Source organism: Magnolia sinica, chromosome 10 (assembly GCF_029962835.1).
Source record: "Magnolia sinica isolate HGM2019 chromosome 10, MsV1, whole genome shotgun sequence".
Taxonomy (NCBI): domain Eukaryota; kingdom Viridiplantae; phylum Streptophyta; class Magnoliopsida; order Magnoliales; family Magnoliaceae; genus Magnolia; species Magnolia sinica.
Genome location: NC_080582.1, coordinates 53,075,731 through 53,088,134, shown reverse-complemented (window position 1 = coordinate 53,088,134; position 12,404 = coordinate 53,075,731).

Sequence of the window (12,404 nt, the reverse complement as noted above, 5' to 3'; positions counted from 1 at the left end):
AGTACTTGAAAATGGCACAGCTATCACCAAACTGAAATCCAAAGAAATGTGAACAACATTTAATAATGAAAAACAAACATCTGAAGCTGAAGCTATGAATGATATCTATTGTGTTGTATCTCAAGACATTTTCAATCAAATCAGTATGTGTGGGATAGCCAAAGAAGCATGGGATTTGTTGGAAACAACCCATGAAGGAACAAGCACTGTGAAGAGATCTAAACTGCAACTCCTAGCATCACAGTTTGAAAGTCTCAGAATGAAGGAGCATGAGACCTTCATGGAGTTCTTCACAAAACTAAACATCATTTGCAACTCCATGGGTGGTTTAGGTGAGAAAGTTTCAGTCCCAAAAATTTGTAGGAAAATATTAAGATTATTATCGGAACGATTCAATCCTAAAGTAACAACCATTGAGGAGTGTAGAAACATAGATGAAATGAAAGTAGAAGGACTAGTAGGTTCCCTACAAGCATTTGAACTACACTTCAAACAAACCCCTAAATCCAAAACCACTGTCAACTTCAAAGAATACAACAAATGAGGACATTAAGAGTGAAAGAGAAAATGAAGATGAAGAAGTGGCTTTGTTGGCTCAACGGGTCATAAAAGTTTTTCAAAAAAACCGTGGGCGACCATTTAAAGGAAGACAGATGAACAACAAACATTTTATAGGTAAAGCTAGTAAAAAGTCCAAGGAACCACAATGTTATACCTGTCAAAAGTTTGGACATTTGTCTATTGAATGCCCAAATCGAACAACTAAGGGAAAGAAAATGGCAGCCACATGGGATGATATGGAAGAGTCAAACTTAGAATGCAGCGACTCAGAGAGTGATGAAGACCAGAAATCCCTGAAATTTCTTATGGTCTCTACTACTCCAATCATTCCTATCAAAACTAAGAACGATGAAGAACCGCAAGCCACTAAATCATTTCCATCTGGTAATAAGGAAACTGAGAAGGAAGAAGAGGAACAGGATAAACTACAAGATACCTACAATCAACTCCATATTCATAGCATCAACATCCTTAAAAGACTTGGAATGTCTAAAAAAAAGGAATTGCTGCAAAAAGATCTAGATAAAACTTTAAAAATTAATACACATCTAATTAATGATCTACAGCAATATCATTTAGATAATGATAGATTAGAAAGAATCAATACCTTCCTTAAATCCAAGTCTGACAAACTAAACAAACAGGTTGAGCTATTAAAAGATAAAAACATGCTCCTTCAAAATGAGAATCACACACTCCTGTTTGATTTAGAAGAATCTAGAAAATTAGCTGAGATAAACTATAAGTTTTCCCAGAGTGGTGAGAAATTAGAAAAACTCTTAGGTATGGGAAGACCGGGAAAGGACAAGAGTGGCTTAGGATATCAAAATTTTAAAACAAAAACTGGAAATGCAGCATAAACTGAAAAATCTGCTGCTTTAGGTAGTAAAATAAGAACCACTCCTGTTTGTCATTTATGTTGTGATTCTGGTCATTATAAGTTCGAATGCATGTCACCTAGGAAGACTCAACATAATTCTAGTCAAAATCATACTGGTAAATACAGACCGACCAAAGGAACAATACAAAATGTCAAGAGTCCGCCTAAGGATATGAATAGGAGAAGTACACATCCATCACCACCTAGAATGACCAACAAAATGGAGGAATTATTGAATTAACTGGCTAAACCGAATAGGAAAACTAAGGAATTTGTAAGACAAGAAAACACGATTCAGTTACTAAACTTGAATAAAGAAACAAAAAAAAAAATCCTATTACAAAATGGATAGTGAAAGAAAAGAAAAATTGCCTGGTAACTCACTCAATTCATATGCCTTGAAATATTGAGCATAGGAAGACAAGTCTAGGTCATGCATTTAGATCTGGATAGCTGCTAAAATGATGCAATTTTACTGAAACTCGTAATGGTATATCTGAGGTCTCTCACCTCAACTTTTATATATAAACATCTTGATGTCTATAATTTTGGATTGTACAATGCTTGTACAAATTTTTTGCTGAGTATACTGGTTGATATAAAGGGATACTTTATTATACATAAAAGATTGTCAATATGCTGATAAATGAAGAAAATATACACCTTTGATATGTGTGTCGATAAAAATGTGGACTCTCGATTAAATCGACCATGGATCGATATCATCGACACCCCTTTGGAATCTGAGAAGTCACATGATCGAGAATGTTATCGAAGACAGTCTCAATGATATCGAATGGGATCAATCGATATCATCGAAAAGAAGTTCGATGATATTGAAGCATGCAGCCCGATAAAAGGCGGTCGAGCGGGAAAAATCACATTTTTTTCTATAAAGTTTTTTGTTTCTCCCTGCTCGTCCCCTTCAGTCGGAGGTTCATCGGTGGTTTCCAGACGTTCTCCAAATTTGGTAATACTTCTTCCATTCCCTCCTCACAATCAAGATTCCATCTTGGTCTTGTTAGGATATTTCCTGATTTTCAAAAGAAACTCTGCCCCTTTATCTCCAATCTCTTCAAATCCCCTTCTGTGAGAATCAAAAAATGGGGAAGGACAAAGGGAAATCATTCGGGCCTGGAGAATCCTCGCGATCCTCTAGACAAAAAGTTCTTGCTCCAAGGGAAAGGGCAAGAGCTGCTGAACGTGGGACTCCCACTCGCCAGCGAACACAACAGACCGCACGCGGCGAGTGCCAATCCGAAGCTTTGGCGCCTCCTCCTGCCAGGGTGAATCCGGCGCTGGAAAAATACAGTGGGCGAAAGTTAGTTTTTAAAAGAAGGGTCGACAGGGCATGCCTACAACCCTATAATCTGGAACCCCTATTAGCCAAAATCAGATGGCTACCTCTACTCGATTTTAGGGGTCCTTGTCACTATGAACGAACCTACCATTTCTTTGACTCCTGTCATTCACCGGTGTCTGATCCTGTATCCATCACGATTTCTATTGATGGTGATGATGTAGAGGTCACTCCTATAGCGATTGCAAACATTCTTAGGCTTACACTATCACCTGTTGGTCTCCCTAACTTGGACTTAGCGAGCCTTGAAACTCGGTCCATGGTTACCAAATTTCTCTGTCATGGTCGTGATATCCTTTAGTATCAAGGAAATGCACTAAAATCAAAGTTCGTGGAACCTCGGTATCGTATTTTGCATGGTATCTTTGCCTCCAATGTATATCCTAAAACTACCAATTGTTCGGATCTCACCGGGTTCATGGCCATGATAGTTTACTCCGTAGCCATAGAAATCAAAATCTGTCTTCCTACCCTGATTGTTCATCAGCTGGTATATGCCATCCATACCTCTCAAGATGTTCATTTGCCCTATCCTTGGATCATTAGCTCTATATGCAATGCGATCGGCTTTTCAACATCAAATGATCCGGAACTTCCCCTTCAACACTTCAACAAGACCAATATTAGAAGGATGGGTTTAAAGTTCTGCAAATTTTTCAAAGAACTATCCGAGGAAGGGATTCAAGAAGAAGGCGAACGTGGTGAAGGGGATGCTCCAGCAGAAGGTGCTGGAATGGCTGAGGATGACCCTCTTGCATCTCAATAGGCTCCGCCCCTGTCTGACCCTAAACATGTAAAAAGGTTCAAGCTTCATTAGGATATGATTGGAGTAATACAGTGAGATGTCACCCAGCTCAAGGAGTCCGTGAATGCACGGTTCACTGTCTTGGAATGACTGGTGAATGGAGTGTAGCAGACGGTGTAACAATTGGTGGATCTGCTCACTGCCGATGCAATGATACAGCAACGTCCTCCTCTGCTCCTCCGCCTTAGTACTGTCATCCAGGATCTGTCACATACACTTGTCTCTTATATCAACGTATGGGCATTGGTATCTTTTTGAATGCCCTGCGATCCCATGAGTGTCTATGATAGCATACTAACTTGCACAGTCTGACAAGTTCTTTTGTTCTTCTGTTTGATATGTATATGCACATGGATGGGCTAGACACTGAGGTTATGGATTTTTATTTTTTGTATGGAATGAATGATCATAGTACTACCAATCTTGGGCGGTGTATATATATATATATTTTTGGATCTGTTGGCCTCTGGCTATATTTCTCATATATCATTACTGCCATATTTTGCGATCCCCTACTTTCTTTGATTCATATAAGAAATGGAATATGAAGCATGTGATGCTTGCTACCTGCTATTCACTACTCTTCTTGTCCTAATAAGCATATATGTTTTCTGAAATAAGATAATGTTGTACATCTATCTATTATGCTTATGCTCCTTGAATTTTGGTTCTCCCATATTATCTAAACTTCAGTCAATATCAACTGTTACGTTATCCTTTGCTAATGACTAACAAACAGTGAGAGAACAAATCCACACCCCGAAGGGAAATTGTGTGTATCTATTTGTGTGTGTATCTGTTTGTTGATGGTGGTGCAGGTGTTAGGGGGATCAGCTGTAAGGAGACAAGGGGAGATTGCTGTTAGGGGGAGTAGCTATTGATGTGTATATGTACAAACTAGATAAATTTGTAAAATTGTTTAAAGTTTATGTACACACAATTTAGGGTGTTAGTCTAGACATTGTTCTACGGTGTTTTGGTGTTTTGTCACGTAATTGACAAAGGGAGAGATTGAAAGTGCCCTGGTTTGTCAATTAGCGTGTGCGTTGAGTTAGCTAGATAGAAGAGCCCCATAGAAAGATTGATCAAGCAACTGCCTCAACTGGATGTGTGCCCAAACTAGTCACAAGTAAATCTTGAGCCTCACATCCCATGTCCCAAAACACCAGGTAATTAAAACCCATAAAATTGGTTAGAACACCCTAAGAGATTTATGATTAGAAAACTTTTTTCAAACTCAAAAAAAATCTCTAAGTTTTCTGCCTTTGTCGATTTATCGACAAGTTGTTCGATTTTTCTACCTTTATCGATTTATCGACAAGTGGTTCGATGAAATCGAACCTTGTTGTCAATGTCCTCGAAGATCACTCAATATTATTGAAATGAGAACATAAGATGTCCAACAACCACAAAGATATCTGGACGAAATTATCGATGTATTGATAGAAGGTTTGATATCATCGAAATTTGAATCTCGAGCCCATCGAGTAGACTCGATAAAATCGACATCAGGTCTGTTGTGTCCAAAGTTCTGCTAAGGCAAATCATGTAATCTTCGATATATCGAAGAGCTTCTTGATATCATCGAAATTCAAATTTCGATGATATCGGGAGCCCTTCGATTATATCAGATTGGGACACATTTACTCGGATCGAGGGTCACTCGATAAAATCGATATTCAAATATCAATCATATCGAGGCATGGTTGATGTCATCGAAAGTGGACAGACACAGTCCAACAAGCTTATAGGAAAATTCCTTGGAATTATCAATGAATCAACACTGCCCTCTATATCATCGATATTCAAATTTTGATGATATCGAGTGATGCTCGATCATATTTATTTCCTAAAAAACCTTCAAAGTCAAGTCTCTCACATTTTCAAATGTTCAGGAATCGAACTTCGTGTCGATGAAATCAGAGTTCGAAATCCGATGACATCGATGCATGTTCGATTTCCTCGACCAGTTGGCAAAAGATTTCAAAAGCGTTTGACACTTGAGTTTGTGTCATCAAGCGGCCAGTCGATGCTATCGAGAGTATGCGCTCGATGATATCAACCCTGCTCAATGATATCAAACTCTGTAAAAAATGTGACCGTTTTATATCCGTTGGAACCTTTTGCCTATTTAATGACAGCTTGCCCTTGGTTTTTGGATAAAGAAAAGAGAGAGTGCTTTTGTGTGCTTAACCTTAGATCATATACCCTAAGCCTTTTTCTCTCATGGGAGTTCATCCTCCAATCCACCCTCATCATTGACATTCAATAGAGTGGACTGGGGAATGAACTTCCACATTCAAGGATCCTGTGGCTACCACCTTAATGGCAAATAATTAAGCTGGGATGCCTTGAATGCATAAATGATTGAAATTACTCTATCTCCCTTATATGAAAACATTTAATAGAGTAGGATTTCATTATAACCTTGACCCAACCCATTGCCATGTATTAGTACATCTTTTGAGTTGCGGTTCAAGGAAGCTGAAGATTCTTCATCATCAAAGGATGAGATCTTCATCAACGCGCTAAACGGGGCTCATTTACTTATCTGTAAGTCATTAGAGTCCAGTAGACCCTTGTGATCATTCCTTCTCAGGATTAGGTCTAAGGTAGTTCTCACCCCTTGCAAGTCCTCATAGGAGGCCTTCGACAGGAGTGTATATGGGGGGTGCTTTTGTGTTGACCCTTGCTCTGTGGAGAGCATAAACCTTTAGGTCCTTGTGAAGGTCCTTGGCCAGTGTGGCCTAAAAGTTGGGTTCTTTGTGTTGACCCTTGCTCTATGGAGTGCCTAAACTTTAGGTCCTTCTGAAGGTCCTTAGCCAGTGTGGCCTAAAAGTTGGGTGCTATGTGCTGACCCTTGCTCATGGGAGCATAAACAGTGTCGTGTAGACACATTGTATCAGCCTAAGTGTAGGTTGTACTAGTTAGAGGTGAACCTAATTTAAAACCTCCGGTTTGAGGTGAACCTGTTGTGAAACCTCCTTAGTGAGATCCGGTACACTCAAGGGTTGAGTGCGTTTGCCGGAAGTGGAGTAGACAAGTAGTTGAACCACTATAAAAATGATTATGTTTGAAATTGCTATTGTCTTCCATTACTTATGTGATTTACTTAAATACTTTCATACTTGATTATTTGAGATCACGCCTCACACACACAGTCATATCCATCATAAATTGATTTGCATATTGTTTATCTCTCAAACAGTTTTATGATTAGATCCTCTACCAGGCTTAGTAGCCAGTAGAGTTACTCTGTAGTAATCCTAATGTATGCTTGTTTTTAGGATTAGAGTGATAGGATTTAAATTATCATAAAATATTAAAAAGTCCTATTCATCCCCCTTCTAGGACATATTGGCATATTCCTACTTCAACTAAAGCAACTATTACTGCAATTTCACATTCATACACCCATACATTCATTTGTAATTTTATGATTAGTCTCATTATAATTTGAATATGTTGATTTAAACTATTTTGGAATGATATGATATGCATGAATCTTTATGGGAAGTTCCCACTGAGTTTTCACTCACCCAATCATGTGGTTGCACCAAATAGACACAGGTATGACGAACAGGTGGAGACCTCTATGACAGGATTCTAGGGACAGCTAAGGTGTAGTTTGGCGAGGAAGAACTCTATTTAAATGTTGTTGAGCCGTTGGAGCTTAACTGATACTTTAGGATTTACTTGCTTTCATATTTCAGACTATGTGTTTTGTTGAAGTTGTAAAAATATTTCCCCTGTCATGGGATTTCATTTTGCTCCCATTTACATGTATTAAACTTCCTTTTATTACTCTTAATATCTCTGGCTTATGTAGTGATTGCTTTACTTCATGCTTTAAAATTTACTATTAAATGAATGTATGATGGTTCATTTTATAACATAATACTCGGGTTCTCAATGAGAAGCAACCATCCTCGGGTTATGAGAACCATGATGTTACGCGGTTGAAAGAGGATCATCCTCCACATTTAAATCAGACATGTCAGATGGGTGGAGTAGATCATTATAGTCGACAACTTCCTGTACCTCTTGATCATTGACCTGGACCAAACTTGAGATCACTTCCAGGGGATTTTGGACTGTAGACTCATGATTGTCATCCCACTCCTCCTCATCTTCTATTTTAGTGCAGTTCACAAGTGGGATGGGATCGCTTTTCTTACATTCTGTTTTTAGGTTGGGTTGAGGTGAATAAACTAGCCTATTCCTCATCATTGAAGCCAAGTGTGTTATGTGAGTGAAGTGTGTCAGTATCATTATATTTGAAAGATACCCATGTCTCTTGATCTTTTCTTTGGATAGTCATTGAGATCGACTCTTTGGAAAATTAAATTATTGTAAGTGCAATAGGTTCTTGCTCCTTTCTTTGTCAAATTTTGTTGTGTCAAAACCACAATCTGTCTTGTGTAGCAGTTGATGTTTAAGGCATTGCATCACAATGCTTCAAGTTAAGAATGAAGATCTACTTTAAGAAATGCAATGTTGAGTACATTGTCCACTCCTATAAGCTTCAAAGGTCAGAGTTTTTAAAGAGGTATATCAAAAGACAAGTTCTTGTTCAAGATAAAGTACAACTCAAGACATATGTAATGACCCAAAAAATTTTGTGCCAAGACCCGAGTACTACCTCTATTTTTCCTTAGAAGCTATTTATGGGTAATTAGCGCTAAACTCCATTGCTTGTGAAATTAACATTAATCACTTTAAATTTGATCTGCATGACTCAAAACTTGTAGAATCATTAGCGCTATGTTACTCTGAAATCTAGGATTCATCGCTAAATCCAGTTGCTCTTGGAAATTTTTGGAAGTTCTGGATCGGACCTCGACCGCGTGTTGAAAGTCCGATAGCGATGATCTTACGTAGTTATGGTCACCATGTTGGACTTGGCCATCACCTCAAAAATCAAGTCCAGATGATGTTCTGGGTCGATTTGATTGAGTCCGGAGTGAAGAGTATGAGAACGGTGAGAAATTAAATATGATTTTATGAAATCTGAGTCGTGTTGCTTGCGCGATGATTTTAAGCAATCTGACCGTTGAATTTTGACCCAATTTCACCCTCTGATCAGGGAAGATGGCACAGGCATGTCATAGTGCTTGTGGTCCTGATTGAGTTTCGGTGACCGTTGAATTGAGTGTGGTCTGCCACGGCTGATCTGTAGAGCCGATCGGTACGAAAACTCAGTCTGACCTAGATCCATGGTCAGTGAGCTTAAGTCCGACCGCACGTGGAAAAAGGCCCACCGAAAGTGTTCTGTTGGATCGAGAGAGGCCTGTTTTGGTTATAACCTAAGTATACTTTGACCCTGGGGTTATTTTCATCAATGTTAGGCCTATATATAGACCTTAAAACCCTCACTCTCTTTTCCATACGAATTTTCTAACCCTAGTTAAGAAAGAGAGAGGAAAAGAGAGAGAAAGTGAGAGAGAAGTTGGTGAATCATCTTCAGATTCTTTCCTGTTACTCTACATCCTTAAACCACCACTTTTGAATCATTATTCCAACGATTCTAAGTTCATCCTTATGTAAGTTAACCTAACCCTAATCTGTTTTAGAGCTTAGAATGGTTTATGTGTTGTTGTAGCTCATTTCCATTCTTGCCTTAGGTTATCTAGTCGCCGTTGACGAAGACATATCGTCTGAATCAGTTTGGTGCTCTATTTCTGGTTTAAGGTGCGGACTTTAATCGTATAGGTTATGGTTTTCAAGGCTTTCAATGCCAGTGAATGGTTTATTCTTGTTATGGATGAGATTTCACATGCTAAATGCTATGTTTATTTTGTGTTCCTGATATGCATGTGTTATATTGAGATTTGTGTATTCTATGTATATGTAGGAAGTACCGTATACATATAAAATATGAACATGTGTTTGCCAAGATTAATTGTCGTGTATTTATGCAAGATGTATGTGTGTCAACTCCTTGGCAAAAGGAATTGTCCAAATGTGTGTATTCCAACATACATCATGTATGTTGACCTATGTATTCTAAGTGTTTGTAGAAATGTCTGAATGATCTAAAGTGTAATATATTATCCTATTTGCGGGCATTGAGAAGCGATTCTCAACTCTCCTAATGGTGTGTATGATTTCCTACATGTAAGTCACATTCCTTGTTGTTTAATTTCAAGTATTACTTATGTGAAAATCCATGTTAAGTTGATATTCTTCAAATGCTCACATACCACATGATTCGAGTTGTTGTTCCATTACTATTCTAAATTGTTGATATGAATATCTGTTATAATGGAATATGTTTGGGACTATGAATAGTCCAGGAAATCGGTAATCGGCCTTGAGATTGTGGCTGAGGCTGCTTTCGCCAAGAAGGACGTGATTTGACGAACCCGAGTCGTATTAGAGTTGTCGGCAGTAGTTTGGCCACACGGAGGGTTTGCGCACTCTATGTCGTTCAACCCAACGTGCACTCGTGCTAGTCGAGTTCGTCAGGTAACCCAATTATCTGATGTATGTTCACCATGTATGGACGCTATTGTATGAATCTAGGGTACCAAACTTACCGATGAAATTCTATTAACCATTATACCTTGATCCGCTAAGACGTATGAGCCGGACATGGTGGTATGGGACACCGTGGTCGAGCTGTCGGCCTACGCTGGGGTGACGAGCCTCCCCGTAGTGACCAGTGAGCAACCAAACTCGTGAGCCGATTATGGTGGTATGGGACACTGTATTCGTGCTGTCGGCCTACATTGATTGGTGACGAACCCTTTGTAGTGACCTCGAGCATACCTGGATACCGCATTGAGGTGACGAGCCTTATTGTAGTAACGAAGGTATGATAAGCCTGCATTGATTGGTGACGAGCCCTTTGCAGCAACCTAAAACCATATGATCGTATGAGATTGTTTAGGACTGACGACCCTAGAATGGTTACTGTTTGGAAATTGATATGAGAAAGGTACCTTATCTTCTCAATCCTGCTGTCTCAAAAGGATTAATAACAACTTGGCAATCATGTGCATGCACCGCATTGCATGTGCCTGGAAGAGGTGGAGCACTTGAGGTGATGTCATGCGTAATGTAAGATGAAGACGCTGAGGGTGTACCGGTGAGGGCACGCATCATTCTACATACATCCTTACACTAACAAGAGTACTTAGGACATGTTTAATTGTTCTGCTTTATCATTACTGTTTGATTGAATTGATAACATGTTAACCTTTGCTTTATTGTTTCACTGAGTTGATCACTCACTCCCTCATTCTGGGACGGTGTTTAAACACCCACCAGACTTTGTCTTAGATGCAGATATTGATGCGATGCCTGAGGCAGAGCAGGAGTTCGAAGATGATGAGGCTGCATTTTCTTTCATACAGTTTTCAGGCGGGTTCTTGTGAGCCATGTCCTGATGTGCGGGAATTCTGGGTTTCTTTTGGGAATAGATAATGTCATTTCATGTCTGTATTTTTGATAGCAACACTTGTAATATGACCTGGTATGTATACGTATTTCAGGAACTTACACATGTGCACTTATGTTTCTTTAAGTCTTTCGCTTGCGTCTTTCACTTATCCCTGAATTATGTTTGCAATTTGGCTTAATCTATTCCATGGTTTATGTACTCATACAGACAACATACATCCATCATTAAATATGTTGCATAAGTGATGTTTTGAAACTCGGGATATGAGTTATGCTCGTCCCCTGAATTTTAGGGCGTTACAAGTTGGTATCAGAGCATGAATTAGATTAAATCGGACTTGGGTTATGGTCACTCACCGCCCGCTGTCGTCACCTTTGTGTATTTAGGTGCGAGTTTATTGTAGAATTTGTTTTTGTGTCTTGTTGCTTCTATCTGCAAAAGTTTACTGAAAATGATCACCGAGATCGAGTCTGTACGCAGTCCTGATTACACATAGCGACCCATAATCTCTTCTAGACCATCTATTAATGAGTCTAGATGATTTATCTTCCCATCTCAACCCTTCAATTGTCAGTAAATCTGTGTTTATATTAGATTTAAACTCGAGTGGCCCGATAGGCGTCGAATCAGACAAAGGGGCTGATCGGGGCATTTCCAGGGGGACCCAGGGGGGACCCACATCATTGTGGAGCTAAGGGGCCAGGCGAACCTCGCCCAAACGGCGAGTCATCGCCGGACTGTCCAGAGACCGGCGATGACCTCACCGCCCAGCGGGCCAAGCCAGCTCGGGCCGACGACTTTGGGGCCTAGTGTGGCCCACCCCTCCATGGTTGCTCGGTATTAGGTCTTTCTAAACCCTATCTCCTTCACAAAACACCCTCCCAAGCTCTCCTTTTCTTCAAGTTTCTCTCCAAACTCCACCAAAATCCTTTCCAAATCTCCTTCTTCTTCCATTTTCGTGGATACCCAACCAACCTATCTCAAAAACCCATCCCCATTGCTGATTTCACTCTCTTTTCTTCTTATTTGAGCTTCCAAATCCTTCTTTGGGATCTCAAGTGTGTGGAAGCTTCACCATTCTTCTTATTTCTCTCTTTCTCTCATTTTTCATGGCCCTCTTTGAGTTTATCACGGCCATCTTTTCCATCTCTACCCTTCTTTCTTTGATGAGGAAGAAGAGAGCGCCCGTGGATGAAGTCGGGCCTAGCCGCCCAACTCATGCACGGAGGCCGAGAGGTGCCATCGCGAGCACGACTGCTGTCTGTGAGTTTCAGACCAAGCAGGACCTTGATCCTCAAGCTCCCATTGGAAGAACCTTGTTGGCGGAGTTATCTCATGGAGTCTATGAAGGCCGTAGGGTCCTTTTTGAGGCTCATGTAGATCCGCAGCTATT